This window comes from Euprymna scolopes, chromosome 29 (genome assembly GCF_053919585.1).
Source record: "Euprymna scolopes isolate OS-2025 chromosome 29, ASM5391958v1, whole genome shotgun sequence".
Taxonomy (NCBI): Eukaryota; Metazoa; Mollusca; class Cephalopoda; order Sepiida; family Sepiolidae; genus Euprymna; species Euprymna scolopes.
The window spans coordinates 53,493,423-53,520,378 of NC_136510.1; positions in this window are offsets into that span (position 1 = coordinate 53,493,423).

The following is a 26,956-nucleotide window of genomic DNA, read 5'->3' on the forward strand; positions in this document are numbered from 1 at the left end:
GGTTGGTATTTATTTGCTCCCCAACCGAGCAAATTAGGCACAAGGCCGATTTTTAATGTGAGGAGGAAATGGGGACCAACTCCCTGGGGAGTAGGGGAGCTGGACAGAGACAATTGGTATGAAAGGTTGCTCCTACATTGACCAAGGTCTTATATGTGGGGTTTCCCCCACATATGGTCTTTGCTTGCAGTATCTGGCGGAACAGATAAAAAACTTTGAGATATTAAATCTTTTATTCATGTTAAAAAATACAGTAAAATTAACGGTGAACAAAAAACTTAGGCACATGGCCAACTCAAAAGGGGGGAAATTTGGGGGTCGTTGGTCATCCTTGTCACTCCAGAACTAAACAAAGTCAAAAGTTTCTCCCAGCTAGTATCTTCTTTCACCATAATACCGCATTCACCCTTTCATATTGGGGGACGTCCTAGTAACTCCCAATTTTTAAAACATTTTTTATTGACGTGTAAAAACCAAAAAGATAACAATAAAATGGTAACAATAATTCATTTGTGTCGAGGGAGGGGGAAGAAAAAACAAAAGGTGATTAGTAGGACCCTCCCAACCCCGTCTAGTTGATAGACTGCCCGTTCCACTAGGTTTGTAAAAGGAACCTCGCTTCTGCGGGTCAGTCTCTAGGTGGGGATGCCCTCTAGATGGGGGTGAATGGAGAAAAGAAAATTTTTTTGGGTAAGGGATGGAGGTTAGTTTGTATTTCTTTTTCTCCAAGATGGGTAAAATTTAGAGGAAGGGGTGAAAACAAAAATTGCAGGTAAGAGGGGATGGGGATCTTGGAGGCTTCCTAATCGGGGAGGGATGGAACACACACTCAGCTAGCTGAGAGACTACTTGTTTAATTTAACTTTACAGAACTGCGCGTTCCACACCTAGGCGGGGAACACGTATTCAAATTTGGCTCCTCTTCGTACACACAGACTTGCCACATGTATCCATCTTCTGTCAAATGCCACGCGATGCAGCCTTCTTCTATCACATCTGATCTTCACCCGTAGTTGGTGTTTAAAGAACGCGATCAGATCTTGATCAGAAAAAGACAACACCCCCCGGCAACCTTGCAGACGCGACGTCCAAATCACCATTCTCGCCACGGCCAGGATCGTAAGGTAGACCATTTGTCTTTCCCGGTCCCACGGCGGCCTCACGTTGTCCACAACATTGGATACAGTAATTGGGCGAGGATGCTCAGGATCGATGCGAGCCGTCACCCCACTGACATACGACCAGTACTGGCGGAGTTCGCGGCAATCGAAGAAAGCGTGATCCGTAGTTTCCACGGCCGTTGTCCCACAACGGGGACAATCAGGCGACTCCAGAAACCCAGAACTGCATTGTATGTTGTTGAGTGGAAGTGCATTTCGGGCCAATCGCCTGGTCAGAGAGAACTCCGAATTGTTCAGATGACTCGAACCTGGCGCCCAGCTCCACGCGGAGCGGATCTCACTCTGCTGCCACCCCAAACGCGCGCATAGCGGGTCGTCCGCGGCCCCCTTCACTAGATCCCTGTGGAGTTCCCTACGGGTAGCTGTCACAAGGTCACTGGACCTTGGTAGTCGTTTTAGCGCGGCTCGGCACTCTTTCATGTAGGCAGATTCTTCCCGCGGCCTGCGACGGCTCTCGATGGAAGGGTCGAGAACGAGGTTGGGGAAGGCGGCAGTAACCACGGGGTGCCACGGTTGGTCATCCTGCATATAGTGGCTCAGGAAGGCCAGCCTCTCAGCATCTCGATGACACTTCAAGTCCGGCATTCCCAAGCCTCCCTCACACGGACGTTGAATACAGACCTGTCTGCTCACCCAGTGTCTTCCTCTGTCCCAAAGGAGCGAGGACAAGAGTTCGACAAGAACTTTTAGGTGTTGTGCAGGCAGGGGAAGTACAGCCAGTCGGTAAAGGATGAGAGGAAAGACGTAAGTGGCGCACGCCTCAGCTCTACCCTTTAAGGAAAGTTTCCTAGGAAGCCACGAATTGACTGCAGCCTCCACCTTTGACCGTACCTCCAACCAATTCTTGTCAAGCTGGAGACCCAGTCCGAACCACACGCATAGGATCCGGACCGGGCCATCTGTCCAGCTGAAGGGCGCAGGGAGGTTTGCGTTGCCACTCCATGCGCCCAACCGCAATCCTACCGACTTGTTGCAGTTTATCTTGGCCCCTGTAATTCTTTCGTACTGTGTGAGTGCCTCCGACACGACCTCAATGTCTCTGAAGCCCGACACGAAGATCGTGACATCATCGGCGAACGCGGATACCTTGGCAGCTGAGCCGCCAGGCAGAGCCATTCCGCGCAGGGCCGAATTTGCCTCCCCATGTCTCAGCTTGCGGAGAAGAGGCTCCAAAGCCAGTACATAAAGCAGGGGCGACAGCGGACAACCCTGATGAACCGACCGAGAGATAACAAAGGGTTTCGAGCGCTTTCCGTTCACTTGCACGACAGCCATGGGCTGTCGATACATTATGGAGATCCACTTGCAAAAGTCCGGTTTAAAACCGGCGGCCTCTAAGACAGATGCCAGGAAACGATGGTCGACCCTATCGAAAGCTTTGGACTGATCTAAGTTTATCAGCGCGGCTTCCATGTCGTCATCTATTCCCCCCTCTAGGATTATGCGGATCAGGTGCAAGTTGTTCTGAATCGATCTCCCCTTCACAGCGTAGTTCTGTTCCGGTTCAACCAACTCGTCGATAACAACCTGCAGCCGATTCGACAGGACCTTGGCCAAAATCTTCAACTCTGTGTTTAGCAGAGTTATGGGCCTGTAGTCGTCTAACTCTTCCCCTCCATGCCCGTCACCTTTCTTCAGCAATGTGATCACTCCCTTGGTCACCTGCCCTGGGATGGATCCCTGAGCAAACCAATGGTTGAACATATCCGTCAGAAGAGGCAGAAACATGGGCGACAGCCTCAAGTACAGTTCGTATGGCAGACCATCAAGTCCTGGCGATCTGTCACAGCTGACCTGCTTCAGCGCAGTAAAGACCTCCTGCTCCGTCACCCGGCCCTCGCAACCAGCCGCTCTAGCCGCCTCGAGGCGGGGAGAGTCGGCCAAATAGTCGCTAAACTCAAGGACCGGAAGATCGGGCTGCTGCGTAAAACGCTCCTCGAAATGTTCTCGAAACCCCTCGCAGATCTCCCGAGTCGATTCCAGGGTGCGTCCATTCGGATGTTTGATTTTTGCAATGTATTTGTCCGAACCACGCCTAGAAACCTCATGGCGCACGTCTGCATCAGAATTGACTGCTTCGTTGCCTATCTTTCTAAGCCTAGCTCTAACTACTTGGCCTTCGTAATGCTCGCTAATCTCGCGTAGAAGGTCCTGCTTAGCTAGTTCCTGACTAACCCTATCACCCTCCCCCGTAGCCTGGGCTAGTTTCTGCTCTAGCTTCTTCTTCGTCTTGGCCTTATCTAGTGCGAGGCGCTGGGCATACTTGACGGAGAAGCTTCTGATCTTGGCTTTGAGACCTAACCACCACTTACTCCCGGTAACCGCCCCCACTAGTGCCTTTTTAATCAATTCTCTTAACTGATCTTGGAAGTCTTGTATCTCCAGAAGGGAGGTGTTTAACTTCCAGTACCCCGCTAACTTAGGCCTATTTCCTAGCTTCAGCTGGGCCATAACTAATTTATGGTCCGTCTGGCCTAGCCAAGTGAACGTGGGACAAGATAAGAAGTCTACTTCGCCTCTCCTAACTAACATCCTGTCCAAATAGGTATTTGGATAGGAGGAAACACTATTGGTCCACGTCCACATCTCCCGCCCTGGATGCTCGAACCGAAACCTGTCGACCAGACCGCATCTAGCCATCAGATCAGCCATGCTGGACTCGCACCTCTCCGATCCTCTAGCTCCGCCTCCTACCTTATCTATGTCGGGGTCTAAGATGGAATTCCAATCCCCCATTAGCACTACCCGCTTCCGACAATCTACAAACGCGTCAAGCTGACTGAAGAATGAGACCCTCTCACGAGCGGTGCTGGGCGCATGAACCGCAATCACCCGAAACACAGAATCTTTTACGGCAACATCGGCCACAACCAGCCTACCCACCGCATCTCTATGGACAACGTCGACCGTCGCCGACAGGGTACGTTTAACCAGCACGGAAACTCCCTTCCCCCGCGGGCTGCCATATGCTGAGAAAACCTCAAAGTCTCGGGCCAGCACCTGACAGTCCACAGAGGAAACGAAATGCGTCTCCTGAATCGCAGCAACATCCACTCCCAGGGACAAGAGGTCGTGCCGGAGGCGAGCCGCCCGGCCCGATGATCTCAAGCCCCTCGCATTCAGACTAGCCAAATTCAAAGCCATGGTACCTACCTTAAGGTGTGTTACACTCAGCTCCGAAGTCAGCCGGGGAAAGGACACCGACGTTGTGTGCAATGCTCAAGGTGGTCAGGTTTTTCATGTCCTGACCTTCTCTCACAATGCCGCCGACATCCAAAGGGTAAGTCAATTAAAGGGCCCTATAGAGTGACGGATGGACAAACACGGGGACCCTTCCCTTGCATTGTTTTGACAGTTCATCAAGAGAAGGGTCATTTATTTTCACCAGTTCAATTCCCGGAAACGCCCCTTCAGCGGCCTGCAGCCTTGTCCACAAGTTGGTCTTGCAGGCCTCTGGAGTTCTGACAAAAGTTATTAGGAGTGGGGCGTCCGGGAAATTTGAGGGGATATTTACATCTTTCCCCTCTATCTGTTTGTAATCGAGCAGAGGTTTTAAGTTTTTCCTCTGCCGATGGGAAATGTCTGTGGCCACAGATAGAGGGTCTACATTACATAGTTCCTCAGGGGCAAGGACCTTTGGTCTGCAAGAGGCAGAGGAGTCTCTCCTCTCCCTCGGTTCATTCTTTTCATTTTCTTTTTGGGGTAGTGGCTCAGTTTGCCTTGGTGTGGGGACGGGTGTTTGTGTGGTGCCTGGTGTTGGTGTTGGTGTGGTGTCTGGTATTGGTGCGGTGTTTGGTGTTGGTGCGGTGTCTGGTGTTGGTGTTGGTGCGGTGTCTGGTGTTGGTGTGGTGTCTCGTGTTGGTGCGGTGTCTGGTGTTGGTGCGGTGTCTGGTGTTGGTACAGTGTGTGGTTTGGGGGTGGAAGTGGATTTTGTTGTTAGGGGTGGTGTATGTTCACAGGGAGTGGGGGCCACCTTTTCTTCCTCTTTTCTTCTTTTGTTTTTCTTTTTCATTCTTTCGAATGAACCGGGGAGAGGTGAGGTTGAGTTCCTCTCCCTCTCACTTGCGGATTCATCCTCAGAGGAGCAGTCTTTTCTCTGCTTGATCCCCGTCTCGATTGGTGTGGGGACCGTTGGTTGTGTCTGCTCCTCTATTTGCTGCTGCAGCTGTTTTTGTTGTTGCTGCTCTCGCTGGTGTCGTTGCTGCTGCTGCTTCTGCTGCACTTGCTGATTTTGCTGCTGCAGTAGTTGTTGCTGCAGTTGTTTCCGCGGCATTGGCTGCGGTGGCTGTTGGTGTTGCTGCATTTGCAGAGGCTCCTGCCTCGATTTTTGGGCTGGTGGTGGGACGGTGGCAGAAGGGATTATGTGTTTCCGCTTTTGTCTCACTACCGTGCTCCATTCTTCCCCCTTGGCCTCCTGGGTGGTTTGGGTTTTCCTTGGAGCTGGGGTTGGTGTTGCAGTTGCAGGGGTTGTTGCCGCCTGTTTTGGTGCGGGCGTTGTCTCAGGGGTTGTGGCCGCCTTTTGGGTTGTTGGATTAGGGGTTACCCTTTGGGGGCAACTCCTAGCCATGTGGCCCTGCTTTTGGCAGAACCAACAGTGTGGACGACGGCCCTCCACCACTACCGTTATGCTGGCGTCTTTGTATGTCAGCAGCGGTGGTATTGCTTGAAAACCTTCCCTCTTCAGCCTCATTGCTATTGTGTAGCAGCCCAGGTGAGTCCCAGTTTTTGACCGTACTGGGGTCACCTGTTCTACCTCACCGTACTGGCTGAAGAGGCATCCTAATACTTCCGCAGGTATTTGGGTTGGCACATTAAATACCTGCACCCGAGTCCTTCTCTTGCCCTGGTATTCAGGTGTTAGTTTGACTCTCCCATGCTTTATTTCTTGGAGGGAGAGTCTTTCCGCATCATCCTTGGTGGGTAGGAGGATGTCCCACACAGCGAAGCTCCTCTGGTACAGGTATAGTACTGGGATGTTAAGTTTGTGGAGAAGCCCCGCCATGTCTTCCTTCTTCATTCCTAGGAGGCGGTTTTCCGGTATATCGGAAATGGCAAAGGACAAGACTCTGCCCTCAATCGCCTCCCAGGCCCCTGGTATGGGTTTTATATCTGCCCCCTCTATGTATTGTCTGTACTTTGTCAGGTACAGGTCTCTATACTCTTGAGGGGACAGTTGTTTTTCTACGGTCTTCCCCCACGCAGACCCTCTTGTTGGTGTTGGTATGGGGTCTTTAGTGGGGTTAGATCGTTTTTGGTCTTTTATGGAGGTCGCCCCTGCCTGTTTATTGGCGACGCTTCCTGCCTCCCCAGATGTCTTGGTCAGTCCTTTTGTGGGAGTGTCACATTTTTGGGCGGCGGCTCCCTTTTTAGTGTCTTTTTTGGGAGCAGCTTCCCGTTTTGGGGAGTCGGCCTCTTGGGGAGCATGATCCTTTTTGTTTACTTTGAGGCCATCTGCCCCTTCCTCGTTTGTGAGGTCCAGGCGGTATGCCCCCTCATTTTCTTGATCTGCTCCCCTTTTGGGAGAGCAGCCCTCCTGGGGAGCGCTGTCCCCTTTATTGTCCTTTTGGTCCGGCACCTCCTCCTTTTTGTGGTTGGAGTGAGATGCTACGACCGATTTTGGTTTTGCTCCCCTTTGGGGGGAGTCGCCCTCGGGGGGAGCTGTTGTTAAATTTTCCCCCTCCTGGGGAGCGTCCAATGGTGTCATACCTGGGCGGTACGCCCCATCAGCAGTTGTTTTTTCTCCTGTTGGGGATTCGTCCTCTTGGGGAGCAGTAGCTCCCTGGCTGGGGGTATCCATATTGGTGGGCCCCTGGCTGAGGGTATCCATATTGGTGGCCCCCGGGCTGGGGGTGTCCGTTTTGGGTCACTCTTTTAAAAAATTCACTGAAAAAAGTGACGTGGAATCAGCGTCCAAAGTGGGGAGCCGACTTTGGCGCCAAAAAGAGGTGGCGCCAAAAGGGGAGATAGTACTGAGAGAGGGAGTGGGAAGTTAGTGGAGGGAAGAGAGAAGGTGTTTCCGACCCTCCCTCGCGGGAAGGTCGTAAATTATCAGCTCGGATCCCCCCCCCCCCGTGGGGGAGGGGGGAGAGCAGAGAAAGACAGACAAAGTGGGGGTGCGGACAGAACGCGACCCAAAAAGCTGGTCAGGTGTTCCGGGCACGAGAATGTGTCGCCAGAACAGCACTGCCTCGCACGATGTAGGTATCAGAACAGATACTACACTTTGAGATATTAAATCTTTTATTCATGTTAAAAAAATACAGAAAAAAATCAACGATGAACAAAAAACTTAGGCACATGGCCAACTCAAAAGGGGGGATTTTGGGGGTCGTTGGTCATCCTTGTCACTCCAGAACTAAACAAAGTCAAAAGTTTCTCCCAGCTAGTATCTTCTTTCACCATAATACCGCATTCACCCTTTCATATTGGGGGACGTCCTAGTAACTCCCAATTTTTAAAACATTTTTTATTGACGTGTAAAAACCAAAAAGATAACAATAAAATGGTAACAATAATTCATTTGTGTCGAGGGAGGGGGAAGAAAAAACAAAAGGTGATTAGTAGGACCCTCCCAACCCCGTCTAGTTGATAGACTGCCCGTTCCACTAGGTTTGTAAAAGGAGCCTCGCTTCTGCGGGTCAGTCTCTAGGTGGGGATGCCCTCTAGATGGGGGTGAATGGAGAAAAGAAAATTTTGTGGGTAAGGGATGGAGGTTAGTTTGTATTTCTTTTTCTCCAAGATGGGTAAAATTTAGAGGAAGGGGTGAAAACAAAAATTGCAGGTAAGAGGGGATGGGGATCTTGGAGGCTTCCTAATCGGGGAGGGATGGAACACACACTCAGCTAGCTGAGAGACTACTTGTTTAATTTAACTTTACAGAACTGCGCGTTCCACACCTAGGCGGGGAACACGTATTCAAATTTGGCTCCTCTTCGTACACACAGACTTGCCACATGTATCCATCTTCTGTCAAATGCCGCGCGATGCAGCCTTCTTCTATCACATCTGATCTTCACCCGTAGTTGGTGTTTAAAGAACGCGATCAGATCTTGATCAGAAAAAGACAACACCCCCCGGCAACCTTGCAGACGCGACGTCCAAATCACCATTCTCGCCACGGCCAGAATCGTAACGTAGACCATTTGTCTTTCCCGGTCCCACGGCGGCCTCACGTTGTCCACAACATTGGATACAGTAATTGGGCGAGGATGCTCAGGATCGATGCGAGCCGTCACCCCACTGACATACGACCAGTACTGGCGGAGTTCGCGGCAATCGAAGAAAGCGTGATCCGTAGTTTCCACAGCCGTTGTCCCACAACGGGGACAATCAGGCGACTCCAGAAACCCAGAACTGCATTGTATGTTGTTGAGTGGAAGTGCATTTCGGGCCAATCGCCAGGTCAGAGAGAACTCCGAATTGTTCAGATGACTCGAACCTGGCGCCCAGCTCCACGCGGAGCGGATCTCACTCTGCTGCCACCCTAAACGCGCGCATAGCGGGTCGTCCGCGGCCCCCTTCACTAGATCCCTGTGGAGTTCCCTACGGGTAGCAGTCACAAGGTCACTGGACCTTGGTAGTCGTTTTAGCGCGGCTCGGCACTCTTTCATGTAGGCAGATTCTCCCCGCGGCCTGCGACGGCTCTCGATGGAAGGGTAGAGAACGAGGTCGGGGAAGGCGGCAGTAACCACGGGGTGCCACGGTTGGTCCTCCTGCATATAGTGGCTCAGGAAGGCTAGCCTCTCAGCATCTCGATGACACTTCAAGTCCGGCATTCCCAAGCCTCCCTCACACGGACGTTGAATACAGACCTGTCTGCTCACCCAGTGTCTTCCTCTGTCCCAAAGGAGCGAGGACAAGAGTTCGACAAGAGCTTTTAGGTGTTGTGCAGGCAGGGGAAGTACGGCCAGTCGGTAAAGGATGAGAGGAAAGACGTAAGTGGCGCACGCCTCAGCTCTACCCTTTAAGGAAAGTTTCCTAGGAAGCCACGAATTGACTGCAGCCTCCACCTTTGACCGTACTTCCAACCAATTCTTGTCAAGCTGGAGACCCGGTCCGAACCACACGCCGAGGATCCGGACCGGGCCATCTGTCCAGCTGAAGGGCGCAGGGAGGTTTGCGTTGCCACTCCATGCGCCCAACCGCAGTCCTACCGACTTGTTGCGGTTTATCTTGGCCCCTGTAATTCTTTCGTACTGTGTGAGTGCCTCCGACACGACCTCAATGTCTCTGAAGCCCGACACGAAGATCGTGACATCATCGGCGAACGCGGATACCTTGGCAGCTGTGCCGCCAGGCAGAGCCATTCCGCGCAGGGCCGAATTTGCCTCCCCATGTCTCAGCTTGCAAAGAAGAGGCTCCAAAGCAAGGACATAAAGCAGGGGCGACAGCGGACAACCCTGACGAACCGACCGAGAGATAACAAAGGGTTTCGAGCGCTTTCCGTTCACTTGCACGACAGCCATGGGCTGTCGATACATTATGGAGATCCACTTGCAAAAGTCCGGTTTAAAACCGGCGGCCTCTAAGACAGATGCCAGGAAACGATGGTCGACCCTATCGAAAGCTTTGGACTGATCTAAGTTTATCAGCGCGGCTTCCGTGTCGTCATCTATTCCCCCCTCTAGGATCATGCGGATCAGGTGCAAGTTGTTCTGAATCGATCTCCCCTTCACAGCGTAGTTCTGTTCCGGTTCAACCAACTCGTCGATAACAACCTGCAGCCGATTCGACAGGACCTTGGCCAAAATCTTCAACTCTGTGTTTAGCAGAGTTATGGGCCTGTAGTCGTCTGACTCTTCCCCTCCATGCCCGTCACCTTTCTTCAGCAATGTGATCACTCCCTTGGTCACCTGCCCTGGGATGGATCCCTGAGCAAACCAATGGTTGAACATATCCGTCAGAAGAGGCAGAAACATGGGCGACAGCCTCAAGTACAGTTCGTATGGCAGACCATCAAGTCCTGGCGATCTGTCACAGCTGACCTGCTTCAGCGCAGTAAAGACCTCCCGCTCCGTCACCCGGCCCTCGCAACTAGCCGCTCTAGCCGCCTCGAGGCGGGGAGAGTCGGCCAAATAGTCGCTAAACTCAAGGACCGGAAGATCGGGCTGCTGCGTAAAACGCTCCTCGAAATGTTCTCGAAACCCCTCGCAGATCTCCCGAGTCGATTCCAGGGTGCGTCCATTCGGATGTTTGATTTTTGCAATGTATTTGTCCGAGCCACGCCTAGAAACCTCACGGCGCACGTCTGCATCAGAATTGACTGCTTCGTTGCCTATCTTTCTAAGCCTAGCTCTAACTACTTGGCCTTCGTAACGCTCGCTAGTCTCGCGTAGAAGGTCCTGCTTAGCTAGTTCCTGACTAACCCTATCACCCTCCCCCGTAGCCTGGGCTAGTTTCTGCTCTAGCTTCTTCTTCGTCTTGGCCTTATCTAGTGCGAGGCGCTGGGCATACTTGACGGAGAAGCTTCTGATCTTGGCTTTGAGACCTAACCACCACTTACTCCCGGTAACCGCCCCCACTAGTGCCTTCTTAATCAATTCTCTTAACTGATCTTGGAAGTCTTGTATCTCCAGAAGGGAGGTGTTTAACTTCCAGTACCCCGCTAACTTAGGCCTATTTCCTAGCTTCAGCCGGGCCATAACTAATTTATGGTCCGTCTGGCCTAGCCAAGTGAACGTGGGACAAGATAAGAAGTCTACTTCGCCTCTCCTAACTAATATCCTGTCCAAATAAGTATTTGGATAGGAGGAAACACTATTGGTCCACGTCCACATCTCCCGCCCTGGATGCTCGACCCGAAACCTGTCGACCAGACCGCATCTAGCCATCAGATCAGCCAGGCTGGACTCGCACCTCTCCGATCCTCTAGCTCCGCCTCCTACCTTATCTATGTCGGGGTCTAAGATGGAATTCCAATTCCCCAAACGCGTCAAGCTGACTGAAGAATGAGACCCTCTCACGAGCGGTGCTGGGCGCATGAACCGCAATCACCCGAAACACAGAATCTTTTACGGCAACATCAGCCACAACCAGCCTACCCACTGCATCTCTATGGACAACGTCGACCGTCGCCGACAGGGTACGTTTAACCAGCACGGAAACTCCCTTCCCCCGCGGGCTGCCATATGCTGAGAAAACCTCAAAGTCTCGGGCCAGCACCTGACAGTCCACAGAGGAAACGAAATGCGTCTCCTGAATCGCAGCGACATCCACTCCCAGGGACAAGAGGTCGTGCCGGAGGCGAGCCGCCCGGCCCGATGATCTCAAGCCCCTCGCATTCAGACTAGCCAAATTCAAAGCCATGGTACCTACCTTAAGGTGTGTTACACTCAGCTCCGAAGTCAGCCGGGGAAAGGACACCGACGTTGTGTGCAATGCTCAAGGTGGTCAGGTTTTTCATGTCCTGACCTTCTCTCACAATGCCGCCGACATCCAAAGGGTAAGTCAATTTAAGGGCCCTATAGAGTGACGGATGGACCAACACTGGGACCCTTCCCTTGCATTGTTTTGCGAGTTCCTCAAGGGAAGGGTCATTTTTCCTAATCAGTTCAATTCCCGGACCAGCCCCTTCAGCGGCTTTCAGCATTGTCCACACGTTGGTTTTACAGGCCTCAGGAAGCCTGACGAAAGTTGTTAGCCATGGGGCGTCCGGGAAATTAGAGGGGACATTAACGTCTTTTCCCCCTATCTGTTGGCAGTCCAGCAGAGGTTTTAAATTTTTTCTCTGCCGGTGTGGTACGCCCATTGCCACAGACAGGGGGTCTACAGAACAAAGTTCCTCTCTCGTTTCGAGGGCGAGAGTCCCTGTTGGAGTGAGTCCGTAAGTGGGAGAATCTGAAGGGTCTCTTCCCCTCCCGGGTTCATTCTTTTCTTTCTGGGATGGCGGCTCAATTTGCATTGGTGTGGGGACGAGTGTCTGTGTGGTGTCTGGTGTTGGTGTTGGTGCGGTGTCTGGTGTTGGTGTGATGTCTGGTGTTGGTGTTGGTGCGGTGTCTGGTGTTGGTGTTGGTGCAGTGTCTGGTGTTGGTGCAGTGTCTGGTGTTGGTGCGGTGTCTGATGTTGGTGTTGGTGCGGTGTCTGATGTTGGTGTTGGTGCGGTGTCTGATGTTGGTGTTGGTGTTAGTGCGATGTCTAGTGTTGGTGCAGTATGTGGTATGGGGGTGGAAGTGGGTTGTGTTGTTGTTAGAGGTGGTGTATGCTCACAGGGAGTGGGGGCTGCCTTTTCTTCCCCTTTCCTTTTCTTTTTTATTCTTTTGAATGAACCGGGGAGTGGTGAGGTTGAGTTCCTCTCCCTCTCACTAGCAGATTCATCCTCAGAGGAGCAGTGTTTTCTTCGCTTGATCCCCGTCTCAATTGGTGTGGGGACCGTTGGTTGTTGCTGCTCCTCTAATTGTTGTTTCTCCGGTTGATGCTGTTGCTTTTCTGGTTGCTGCAGCCGTTTTTGTTTCTGCTGTTCTGGCTGTTGCTGCTGTTTTTGTTGTTGCTGCTGTTTTCGTGGCATTGGTTGTGGAATTGGCCGCGGCAGCTGATGTTGTTGCTGCGGCTGGTTCAACGGCTGGTTTGGCTGCTGCTGCTGTGTCTGCTGCCATGGCTGTTGCTGCGGCTGTTGTGGAGGCTGCTGTTGTTGTTGCTGCCTCGGTTGTTGGGTTGGTTGTGAGACGGTGGCAGATGGGATTGTGGGCTTCCGTTTCCGCCTCATTACCGTGATCCATTCCTCCCCTTTGGGCTCCTGCACAGTTTTGGGTTTCCTCGGTGCTGGGGTTGGTGCTCTGGTTGCAGGAGTTGTGACAGCCTGTTTGGACACTGGTGCTGTCTCAGAGGTTGGGACCGCCTTTAGTGTCACTTGAGTAGGATTTGACCTTTGAGGGCAGCTCTTGGCCATGTGACCCTGTTTTTGGCAAAACCAGCAGTGCGGATGACGCCCCTCCACTACTACTGTCATAGTTGCCTCCTTAAATGTCAGCTGTGCTGGTATCGCCTGGAAGCCTTCTTTCTTTAGCCTCATGGCCACAGTGTAGCTGCCCAAGTGCATGCCGGTTTTCGACCGCACTGGGGTTATTTTTTCCACCTCGCCGAACTGTGTGAAGAAGGATCCCAGGATTTCTGCTGATATTTGCATAGGTACATTGAATACCTGCACCCGGGTCCTTGTCCTGCCCTGGTATTCGGGCTTTAGTTTTGTTCTCCCATACTTAATTTCCTGTAGGGAGAGTCTCTCCGCATCTTCCTTGGTGGGTAGGAGGATGTCCCACATGGCGTAGCTCCTCTGGTACAGGTATAATACCGGGATGTTTAGCTTGTGTAGGAGCCCTGCCATGTCTTCCTTTTTCATCCCTAGGAGGCGGTTTTCCGGCATATCCGAGATGATGAGGGAGAGCACTCTGTCTTCGATTGCCTCCCAAGCGCCTGGCACTGGTTTAATTTCTGCCCCCTCTATGTATTGTCTGTACTTGGTCAAGTACAAGTCTCTATACTCTTGAGGGGACAGTTGCTTCTCTACAGTCTTCCCCCATGCCGACCCTCTTGTTGGTGTTGGATCTTTGGTGAGGTTGGACTGTTTTTGCTGTTCCTTGGCGGAAGGGTTGCTATTTTGAGGCGCATTTCCCTTTCCGCTTTCCTTTGGGACCGACTCTCCCTGCTCTATACTTCTTCCAGGAAATACTTCCCTTTTTGGGGAGTCGGCCTCCTGGGGAGCGTTGTCCTCTTTATTGTCCTTGGGAGCTTTTGCCCCTTTTGTTTTGGGGAGGTCTAGGCTGTATGCCCCCTCGTTTTCTTGATTTGCTCCCCTTTTGGGGCAGTAGCCCTCCTGGGGAGCACTGTCTCTCTTATCGTCCTTTGGGGCTACTGCCTCTTGATTTTTGTAGTCAGAGCGGGATGCCCTGTCCAACATTGTTTTTTCTCCCCTTTGTGGGGAGTCGCCCTCTTGGGGAGCACTGTCTCCCTTATCGTCCTTTGGGGCTACTGCCTCTTGATTTTTATTGCCGGAATGGGATGCCCCGTCCAACATTGTTTTTTCTCCCCTTTTTGGGGAGTCGCCCTCTTGGGGAGCTGCTGGTGAGTTTTCTCCCTTCTGAGGGGCGTCCTTTGGTTTAGTGTCCGGGCGGTATGCCCCGTTGCTTTTTGCTTCCCCTGTTGGGGAGCCGTCCTCTTGGGGAGCAGTTTTTCTTGTGGTAGCCTCCTGGCTGGGGGTATCTGTACTGGTGGTCCCCGGGCTGGGGGTGTCCATTTTTGAATAAAAGCTCTCTCTTCCCTGTATAAATTCACCAAAATGAGTGACGTGGAGTCGACGTCCAAATTGGGAGCCGACTTTGGCGCCAAAAAGAAGTGGCGCCAAAGGCGGCAAGAGGGGAGATAGAACTGAGAGAGGGAGTGGGAAGTTAGTGGAGGGAAGAGAGAAAGTGTTTCCGACCCTCCCTCGCGGGAAGGTCGTAAATTATCAGCTCGGATCCCCCCCCGTGGGGGAGGGGGGAGAGCAGAGAAAGACAGACAAAGTGGGGGTGCGGACAGAACGCTACCCAACAAGCTCGCCGGCCACGAGAATGTGTCGCCAGAACAACACTGCCTATCGCTGTGTATGTATCAGAGAACAGATACTACACTTTGAGATATTAAATCTTTTATTCATATTAAAAAAATACAGAAAAAAAATCAACGATGAACAAAAAACTTAGGCACATGGCCAACAGATACTACACTTTGATCTTGTCACGAGGGCCGGAAAACAAGAACAACAGAAAAAAAGGTAACCCTCTTTTCTGTTTATTTAAAAAGAAAATACAATTTTCTTATGTCTTGCTTGTGGAATTGCATTCACTAGTAAACGATTAGGTAATTTGCATATTCTTTTAAACATTTATTTTAATTAATTCCCTAATAGTTGCTTCAGTTTTTTAATAGGATTATCATCTTTAGTTAACTATTACCTTTAATTATATTCATGCAGATATTCTACATGATGTATACTTGCATAATATTTGCGAAAAAAGTTTATAGTAAACAAAAAATTGTTTCCATATATATTTATGTATACGTATATATTTTTGTTAAACAAATCTATCTATCTATATATCTATAAAAGTGAACGTGTCTTTGTATCTGTCTGTGTGTCTGCCTGTGTGTCTGTCTGTGTACATTTTCCTACGCAATAACTCTGTCAATTTTTTTGTCTACAGACTTGAAATTTGGTATACAGGGTACTGAGATTTGGGGGAAATCTATGTGATCGGTTTTCGGCCAGAAATTTGGCTGTTAAGGGGTCATAGTTTAACGATTTGACATTTGAGAACTCTGCTAAACGCCTCCGAGAATTTGGGGTCTAAACATTTGAAATTTTAGATATAGGTCCTTGGGCATGGATCTAACTTAATAACTTGATTAAAGCCCTAAACAATAAATGTAAAGGGGTCATAATAGAGGTCAAATTTTAAAAAATTGACCGTTGTTTTTTTGCTAAGCATACACCTCACACCCGGACAACGCCGGGCACCCATGCTAGTATATCTATAAAATGAAAGTGTCTGTCTGTCTGTGTATCTGTGTATCTGTGTATCTGTGTGTCTGTGTATGTAAATTTCCCTACGCAATAACTCTGTCAATTTTTAGTCTACAGACTCGAAATTTGATATACAGGGTACTGAGATTTGTGAAAATCTGTGTGATCGGTTTTCGGCCAGAAATTTGGTTGTTAAGGGGTCAAAGTTCAACGATTTGATCTTTCAGAACTCTACCAAACTCCTCCGGCAATTTTTGGTCTAAACACTTGTAATTTTAGATATAGGTTCATTGGACATGGATCTAACTTAATTTGATTTGAACCCAAAACAATAAATGTTAAGGGGGTCAAAAAAGGGGTCAAAGTTAAAAATAATGTTGACCTCTGCGGTCACTTTCAAATTACTAAGACAATTTCTGGTCTAAACATTTGAAATTTTACATAAAGGGTATTCAGAGATAGGGCAAGCTCTTTCATCGGTTTGGGTCGAAAATTTTTAGCTGCCAATGTTACATGATAAGGGCTGTCCCCTTTTCATGTAAGTATAAAAATAGAGAGATTACTTAAAATGAAAATAAAATGAGAGAAAGCAGAAATCGAACCTTGGATATAAGTTTTAAAGAACAATAGGTTTAAATGGAATGTCCAGTAAATTGTTAATTCTGATGAAATAAATAATAAATAAACTATTCAATTGTTAGAAAGAATCTGGATAATAAAATATGGGTTAAATAAATTAGATATGTAGGTTGAATTCCTTTGTAAAAACATTAAAGAAAAAATAGGTTATTGGGAAATCATAATGTCGCAAACGTGCAAAGTCGCGCATGTTGAAACACGTGAATTTTGCTCACGTGGCCGGGATGCATGGATTTCTCAATATAGGAAGTGAGAGTTAGTTAGTTAGGGAGACAGTCAGGAGAAACTCAGAGAGGGTCTGGGAATTCGAACGTCTAGGAAGCGAGACGATCACTTTGAAACTAAAATGTGAAGCTTTGAATTCTTGATGAGAAAACCACGGCCGGTCGTGAAGAAATAAACCCATTATGTGTTTTGATAAAACGTCGTTTTGTGTTTGTGATTCTTACAAAAAGGTAAAATGAAAATTGTATTATATGTCTATATGTCTGTGTTATAAAATGTCATTACATACACGTCTCAACATCTCATATCCACAATGTGAATCTACATCTCATATCTACACTAAGACTGTCTGAACACTATCTCCTCACTAAGAGTTTCTTCTACTACAAGGAAACGAACATTTAATATATAAGAATCGTAATAACATGAACAATCTCTCATAACATGAACAATCTCTCTAAGTCTCTTACAACAACATCTCTCTTCTCCTTCTTCAACAACATCTCATTATCTCTAAGACTCTCTTTTAATGAAACCCCTATATGTAACACCAATATATAAATGTATATATGTATGTATGTTTGCATGTCTGTCTAAAACTTTCGACAGAGGTGACGGATTTTACCAAAATCAGTATCGGTTTCAAGTTCGACATTTCATACGACGAATATCGAAAAATTGGCTAAAAACATTAATATCTTCACCTTCAACTGGGCACTTTTCTACAGGGGATGGTCACTTTTTTCGCCGATATTTTTGAAAGTTATCCTCTCCTTTAGATTGTCAAGCGTCAATTTTTAAAATGTCACTTCCGGTTTGGCGGTGCTCGTAACAACATAGACGTCAGGTTTTTACCCTGTTCTTTTCCCCCTTCGCGGTACGGGTTTGAGCCTTCCTTCCTATTACCACTTTTTTTTTTTTGCTTTTTGTTTTGTTCAACAGACATATCCAAGCAAGCCGGGCAACGCCGGGCTGAAATTCTAGTATATCTATAAAAGTGAAAGTGTCTGTGTGTGTCTGTCTGTGTGTCTGTGTACATTTCTCTACGCAATAACTCTGTCAATTTTTAGTCTACAAACTCGAAATTTGATATGGTACTGAGATTTGGGAAAATCTGCAGGATCCGTTTTCGGCCAGAAATTTTGCTGTTAAGGCGTCAAAGTTCAACGATTTGACCTTTGAGAAATTTACCAAACTCCTCCCGGAATTTTGGGTTTAAACACTTGAAATTTTAGATATAGATTCCTTGGACATTGATCCAACTTAATAACTTGATGTGAGCCCAAAACAATAAATTTTAAGGGGCCATAATAGGAGTCAAATTTAAAAAGAATTAACTTTTTTTTTTCTTTGCTCAGCATACACCTCCAAACACCCGGGCAACGCCGGGCCGAAATGCTAGTATATATATATATATATATATATATATATATATATATATATATATATATATATATATATATATATTTAAATAAGGGAGTAGTCACCAACAATGTTTATTTTTTAACATTATTTTATTATTCCGTGTCTTGGTTTTTCATTGAGAATTATGTTTGGATCATTGTAATAATGTTTTTAAGTCATTGAAATCGTTTACGCGCATTTCAGACGGTCTGTGATGCGTCCTCGTCAGAAATTATTTTCAAATGTACATCTTTCTTTCGTTGGAATTTATTAACCAATTTTATATATATATATATATATATATATATATATATATATATATATATATATATATATATATTCCCCGACATAAACCAAGTTATACGCCGAAATGACTGAATATAGTAACAGGTTGGAGCATAAGTCATGCATTTAAGAAGACTGTTGTCTGACCCAACGCCAATATCCCTTATTTCATTGAACTAAACTAATGCCCCCCACCCCAAGTGTCGATATCAACGTAATAGATTCTATCGTTTGATGTTTACTGTTAGATCAATTCCATCACAGAAAAAAATAAATCGCAGACATCCAATCTTTAAAATCTCTGTTCATGCGAGTTTTGAATAATATTCTACTAAAAGTCATTCAAAAGTGGAAGTTGCTGCCGTTGTATAACTGCTAATAGTGAGCATATTGAAAATTAGATCAAAAATTGGTGATTTTTATTCAGCTTTAAAAACGCTTATAAGTAAATATATTCTATTTTCAATGCTTACATATACATGGGTAAATAAACTGTCCTAACTTTTCTCTGTTTTGGGGCACCATGTTGTATTAAACCAGTGTAGAGTTTTATCTTCCAACGAGAAAAGTCTATGTATTTTGGCATCTTGAAGATATTTTCTTCTTAGTTAAAAATCTTCATCTTTTTTCTCTGTAAATAAACAAAACAGACATGTTTAATGTTGATTTTTTTTCACGACATTTGTGGCTTTGTCTGAAAATTGCTGTTCATTCACAGAGAACGCACTAAAAATAATATGATATTTTCTCTCGAGATTGACACAAATTATCAGGTTTTTACACATTAGAAGAATGTATAAACATTTCCAAAACAAGTGTTTCCAATAAAATGTAATGTAAGTAAATAAAGTCATGTACTATTGGATACATTTTTTTAAATACGTAATGAATCTAATTTTTTTAACACGAAATGAATCTAATTTTTTAATACGTAACGAATCTAATTTTTTTTAATACGTAATGAATCTAATTTTTTTAATACGTAATGAATCTAATTGTTTTAATACGTAATGAATCTAATTTTTTTTAATACGTAATGAATCTAATTTTTTTAATACGTAATGAATCTATTTTTTAATCTGTAATTAATCTAATTCCTTTTAAATACGCAATGAATTTTATTTTTTTAATACGTAATGAATCTAATTTTTTAAATACGTAATGAATCTAATTTTTTTTTGTAGAAAAATATACTTTTCCATCAATTTAATCCGGCAACTAAGTTTTAATAATAGTATTCCCCTCAAAAGCAAATAGAATGCCACTCCTAACATTTTATTCAATGACCATCTGCCCCGACTCGGCCTTGGCCGTGAATCTTTAATTCTTGTAAATTATAAGTTAAGTTTAAATACTTCTAAATTGCATTCACATTTTTAAGGGCCACGAAGTTATGATCATTTTTGTAAACTGTTAAGTAAACACTAAAATGTCTGACATTTTTTCCAAAAATAAGCCGAAATGCATCTTGGTTGATTTAATTTCGTAATATTTCAAGTAGATTTCACATTATTATTTTCTAATCAAACACAAGAATAGATGAATAGCAATAAAATATATTTAATTCAGATAAAGGCATTTCTATGTATATTTATTAATATAACGGATGTATAATAAATAAATCCAAATACGTATTTGTTAATTTTGTAATAAAATAATCGTCTTAAATATGATTTCAAAATGCATATTTTTTACATTAGAATACAAGTTTGAATCATCTACACGGAGAGTTTTAATTACTAGTCACATTCTTTGAGCGTGTTCGGTCTCTCTGTACAAGGATTTGTGAGGAAAATTTGACATGAAGATAGCTCACCCTACAAGTAAATCTTGACCAGATATTCGAAATAACACAGAATCCGAAGCCTAAATAAGATATTCACACGATAATACAACGACTCTTTCGAGAAACGGTGCATCTTCTGATGATTTCACCTCAAATAACAGCACTTAGACACTTCACTAGACGCGATGAATGTTTCCCATCGGCTAGAACGAAGGTCTACAAAAAATATAAACTATGGCATAATTAACTGATCAATTCTTTATTCACTGAACGTTTGAGAGTTAAAGAACTTTAGTTGAACAGACAGCTATCTATATATCCTATATAGAATTCAAATGTTAGTCACATGAACGGGGCCCCTTGATTCCTGAGACTTTAAACTGAAGTAAAATGAGAAAAACAAAAATAAAAATGCATTTGAGATTTCAATAAGCAATCGATTTTTATAGAAAATAAAAGAGGGGGAAAAAAGAAAAGCTATGCAATGAATGTTTATATTTAAGAGTAAAGGGGAGGGCGTGAAGTGAAGTTAAAGTAAGGGTCGGGGCGGGTGCGGAGGGCAAGAGAAGAGATGATATGAGATTAAGACTATTAATTCCCTCTTCTATCTCGGAAACCAAAAAAACTCGTATATTTACAACGAATATCGAAAAAAAAAAATGCCATTGAATATGTTTACGAAATTTGATTTTCAAACAAAGAAATTTTGGAGCCATTTTGTTATTTACATTCTAAAAACCTAAACTTAGAAAGATGTTTAGTTTATTTATTATCAGACAATGTAATTTTGTTATGTCTTTATTATTATTGTTCATAAGCAATGTGGAGTGATTTCACACACGAGAGACAGGATTAAACTATTAATTATTCCCCCTCCCCTAAAAAACTGAAGCACTCATATATTTCCAACGAACCTGGAGGTAGTACCCAATAACAAAGGATATACTTACGAAATTTTAGTTTAAACAACAACAAAAATTAAAGTCGTTTTGTTATTAAAATTCTACAAACATAGTTGGAAAGAAGTTGTTTTTTTCTATTTTAGTAAGTTATATTTTAATATGCACAATCATATGCCCCCCCCCCTCGAAGTCGCATACTTTTACTTACCCGGAAAGATTATATAATTATTATAGAACTACATACAATATGTATTTTAAGCAAAAAAAAAAAAAAAATGTTTTGGACTATTAATAAAATTTCCAACCCTATTCATTTATGCATATATTTTTCATTATTTATGCTTAAATTCATGTTTTGAAACATGACATTAATCATTCATTATGATATGTGATCGAAGTTATAATTATTTTGCTAGGGTAATGTTTTAAGTTCTATTTATACGAAAGACCAAATAAGTCAGTTGTGTAGTAACTTCAACTGGGGTGCTCAGGTTTCGATTTCGCTTTGCGGTCATAGAATCCGCTCGATTTCTTGTGGATTTGTTATTTATTATTAACGTAATATTTCCTATGTCTAAAATAGCCAAGTTCTCTGATATTTCGAAATGGAAAAAATCCGCAATATATTTATTACGTTTAAAAATTTGTAACTGATGGATGGATGATCACAACTTCTATTTACGTAAGACTAGCAAGGTGACCCGACATTGCCCGGGATTGAATGATGATCAACGAATGTTTCAGATTACCATATTTGTATTGTCATTGAAATCGATGAAATAGTCCATTTTTCAATCAAATTGACTGAATGCCTATTCTAATTGAGAACCTATCGCGGTGCACCTGAAGGAAGTCTCACATACCTCCCCACAGTGATTAAGTTCACAATATATTGTAGCTTACATTGCACTGTAGAGAACCTACTGTTGATTCTATAAAATAATTTATATATATATATATATATATATATATATATATATATATATATATAGGCTAGCATTACATTTTAAAATGCAAAAATCAAGTATCATGATTCAGTTGTGCTCTAAATATAAACATTTATTACGAACGTGCATTTGTCATATTAAACAACCTACTGTTAACTTTATATACCTGACTCTACTGCTTGTGCGTTGATAATGGCTTGCATTTAAGTTCAAAATGAAAAAGTCAAGTATCATTTTGAAATTGTGCTTTAAACAGAAACATTTATTTTGAACGCGCCCCAGTAACATAAAAGAATATACTGTTGATTGGGCGTTTCGGCTTGTGATAATAAAACTTTTCAAACGCACTTGTGATGTTAGGCTGTGTAAGATATTAACTTTGATCTAAATCGCCTGTTCGTTCTTTCATCGGATTATTTTGATTATCGATTACCGATACTTATCGAAGACATTCTGACATAAAACTTACCTAAGAACACTACCAGGCAAATAAAGTACCTTCTTATGAAATTTTATAAAAATTGATCCAGTCGTTTTCGAGTTCACAGGGAAAGAACTCACAGACACACAGACAAAGTTCATTTTATAGAATAATAGATATTTTATAGAATAATAGATATTTTATAGAATAGTAGATATTTTATATAATAATAGATCTTTTATATAATAGTAGATATTTATATAATAGTAGATATTTTATAGAATAATAGATATTTTATAGAATAGTAGATATTTTATATAATAATAGATATTTTATAGAATAGTAGATATTTTATAGAATAGTAGATATTTTATAGAATAGTACATATTTTAAATAATAGTAGATATTTTATAGAATAGTACATATTTCATAGAATAGTAGATATTTTATAGAATAATAGATATTTTATAGAATAGTAGATATTTTATAGAATAATAGATATTTTATGGAATAGTAGATATTTTATAGAATAGTACATATTTTATAGAATAGTACATATTTTAGAGAATAATAGATATTTTATATAATAGTAGATATTTTATAGAATAGTACATATTTTAGAGAATAATAGATATTTTATATAATAATAGATATTTTATAGAATAATAGATATTTTATATAATAGTAGATATTTTATAGAATAATAGATATTTTATATAATAGTAGATATTTTATAGAATAATAGATATTTTATAGAATAATAGATATTTTATATAATAGTAGATATTTTATAGAATAGTACATATTTTAGAGAATAATAGATATTTTATATAATAATAGATATTTTATAGAATAATAGATATTTTATATAATAGTAGATATTTTATAGAATAATAGATATTTTATATAATAGTAGATATTTTATAGAATAGTACATATTTTAGAGAATAATAGATATTTTATATAATAATAGATATTTTATAGAATAATAGATATTTTATATAATAGTAGATATTTTATAGAATAATAGATATTTTATATAATAGTAGATATTTTATATAATAATAGATATTTTATAGAATAATAGATATTTTATATAATAGTAGATATTTTATAGAATAGTACATATTTTAGAGAATAATAGATATTTTATATAATAATAGATATTTTATAGAATAATAGATATTTTATATTATAGTAGATATTTTATAGAATAATAGATATTTTATATAATAGTAGATATTTTATAGAATAGTACATATTTTAGAGAAAAATAGATATTTTATATAATAATAGATATTTTATAGAATAATAGATATTTTATATAATAGTAGATATTTTATAGAATAGTACATATTTTAGAGAATAATAGATATTTTATATAATAATAGATATTTTATAGAATAATAGATATTTTATGGAATAGTAGATATTTTATAGAATAGTACATATTTTATAGAATAGTACATATTTTAGAGAATAATAGATATTTTATATAATAGTAGATATTTTATAGAATAATAGATATTTTATAGAATAGTAGATATTTTATAGAATAATAGATATTTTATGGAATAATAGATATTTTATAGAATAGTAGATATTTTATAGAATAGTACATATTTTATAGAATAGTAGATATTTTATAGAATAATAGATATTTTATATAATAATAGATATTTTATATAATAATAGATATTTTATAGAATAGTATATATCTTATAGAATAGTAGATATTTTATATAATAATAGATATTTTATATAATAATAGATATTTTATATAATAGTAGATATTTTATAGAATAATAGATATTCTATATAATAGTAGATATTTTATAGAATAATAGATATTTTATAGAATAGTAGATATTTTATAGAATAGTAGATATTTTATATAATAGTAGATATTTTATAGAATAGCAGATATTTTATATAATAGTAGATATTTTATAGAATAGTGGATATTTTATAGAATAATAGATATTTTATATAATAATAGATATTTCATATAATAGTAGATATTTTATAGAATAGTAGATATTTTATAGAATAGAAGATATTTTATAGAATAGTACATATTTTAAATAATAGTAGATATTTTATAGAATCGTAGATATTTTATAGAATAGTAGATATTTTATAGAATAGTAGATATTTTATAGAATAGTAGATATGTTATATAATAGTAGATATTTTATAGAATAGTAGATATTTTATATAATAATAGATATTTTATATAATAGTAGATATTTTATAGAATAGTAGATATTTTATATAATAGTAGATATTTTATAGAATAGTAGATATTTTATAGATTAGTAGATATTTTATAGAATAGTATATATCTTATAGAATAGTAGATATTTTATAGAATAATCGATATTTTATAGAATAGTAGATATTTTATATAATAGTAGATATTTTATAGAATAGTACATATTTCATAGAATAGTAGATATTTTATATAATAATAGATATTTTATATAATAGTAGATATTTTATAGAATAGTAGATATTTTATATAATAGTAGATTTTTTATAGAATCGTAGATATTTTATAGAATAGTAGATATTTTATAGAATAGTAGATATTTTATAGAATAGTAGATATGTTATATAATAGTAGATATTTTATAGAATAGTAGATATTTTATATAATAATAGATATTTTATATAATAGTAGATATTTTATAGAATAGTAGATATTTTATATAATAGTAGATATTTTATAGAATCGTAGATATTTTATAGAATAGTAGATATTTTATAGAATAGTAGATATTTTATATAATAGTATATATCTTATAGAATAGTAGATATTTTATAGAATAATATATATTTTATAGAATAGTAGATATTTTATATAATAGTAGATATTTTATAGAATAGTACATATTTCATAGAATAGTAGATATTTTATAGAATAGTAGATAATTTATAGAATAGCAGATATTTTATAGAATAGTACATATTTCATAGAATAGTAGATATTTTATAGAATAGCAGATATTTTATAGAATAGTAGATATTTTATATAATAGCAGATATTTTATAGAATAGTAGATATTTTATAGAATAATAGATATTTTATAGAATAATAGATATTTTATATAATAGCAGATATTTTTTATATAATAGTAGATATTTTATAGAATAGTAGATATTTTTTTATATAATAGTAGATATTTTATAGAATAGTAGATATTTTATAGAATAGCAGATATTTTTTATATAGTAGTAGATATTTTATAGAATAGTAGATATTTCATAGAATAGTAGATCTTTTTTTTTATATAATAGAAGATATTTTTCTAAAATGTTATTTTAGACCCCACAATATTATTGTTATAAATAAGACAAAGGAAAATTTATTTATTTGATAAGCGCGAAGGCAGATTCCACAGTATCATTGTAATAAATAAAATAATAGCAAAACGCATTTCATTTATGTGGATGTCAATTGAGAATGAAGATCCCACAAAACTATTGTGATAAGTAAAATACATTTTTATGGATGTCAGAAACGAACACCGACCCACGAAATTATTGTTAAAACTAAAACGATGTAAAACGTATTTATTTTATATAAATATCAACCGCGAACTCAAAACTCGCATTATTATTATTATTATTATTATTATTATTATTATTATTATTATTATTATTATTAATAAAGTAAAAATATTTCCTTCTAATTTATGTAAAGAGCAAACGTAGCCTCAACAATTTTCTTATTATGAATAAAATAAAGTAAAACGTATTTTCTTTATGTAAAGCACGAACGCAAACTCCTCAATATTATTGTTACTTACTAAATAGAGTAAAACTTCTGTTTTATGCCTATAAAGTGCGAACGCAAACTCCTCAATATTATTGTTACTTACTAAATAGAGTAAAACTTCTGTTTTATGGCTATAAAGTGCGAACGCAAACCCCACAATATTATCTATATATTAATACCGTAGTACTTTTAACATACGTATGTGTCACGATTTACAGATTATAAATTATTCGATCGGGAGATCCTATTTATTAAAAAAGAAGATAGAAGGTGCTAACATACTTCGAACATTAAATTAATATATATATACGCAAATTTATTGTGCGTAGTATCACCTTCTATCATCCTTTTTAATAAATAGGATCTCCCGATCACTGAAGAGGAAATGTAAAACAATTAAAAATAAAATGAAATAAAAATGATGTTGCTTTTGGGCTGTACGTGAAACTAAAATATGCCCACTTAGTTTTCTGTATCTATTCTGTCTAAAGATGGTATAATGATATAGTGCGTTTTCCGTTCACGTCGGGCGTCCATCAAATGGGATTATGTCACAGACTCCTATAAGGATATTGGAGATAAACCGTAATAACCATGTATATTCTGACATCACATTAATCAGATTATTTTGATAACTACTTTTACAGTTTTAACAAAAGGGGCTACAATAATATCGCTGGGTCTCCATTCACTCTGAACGTTCACAGAATGGCTAACAGCAATATATTACATATGAAAAACGCCGCTGTGGAATTTCCACAGGTCCTGCTAGTTGTTATAAATAAAATAAAAGTAAAACGTATTACCATTTTATGGATGTTATTAATGCAATATTTGCTATTTCTAAAAGTAGTTCAGATCTCTGATATTTTAAAATGACACAAATTTCGT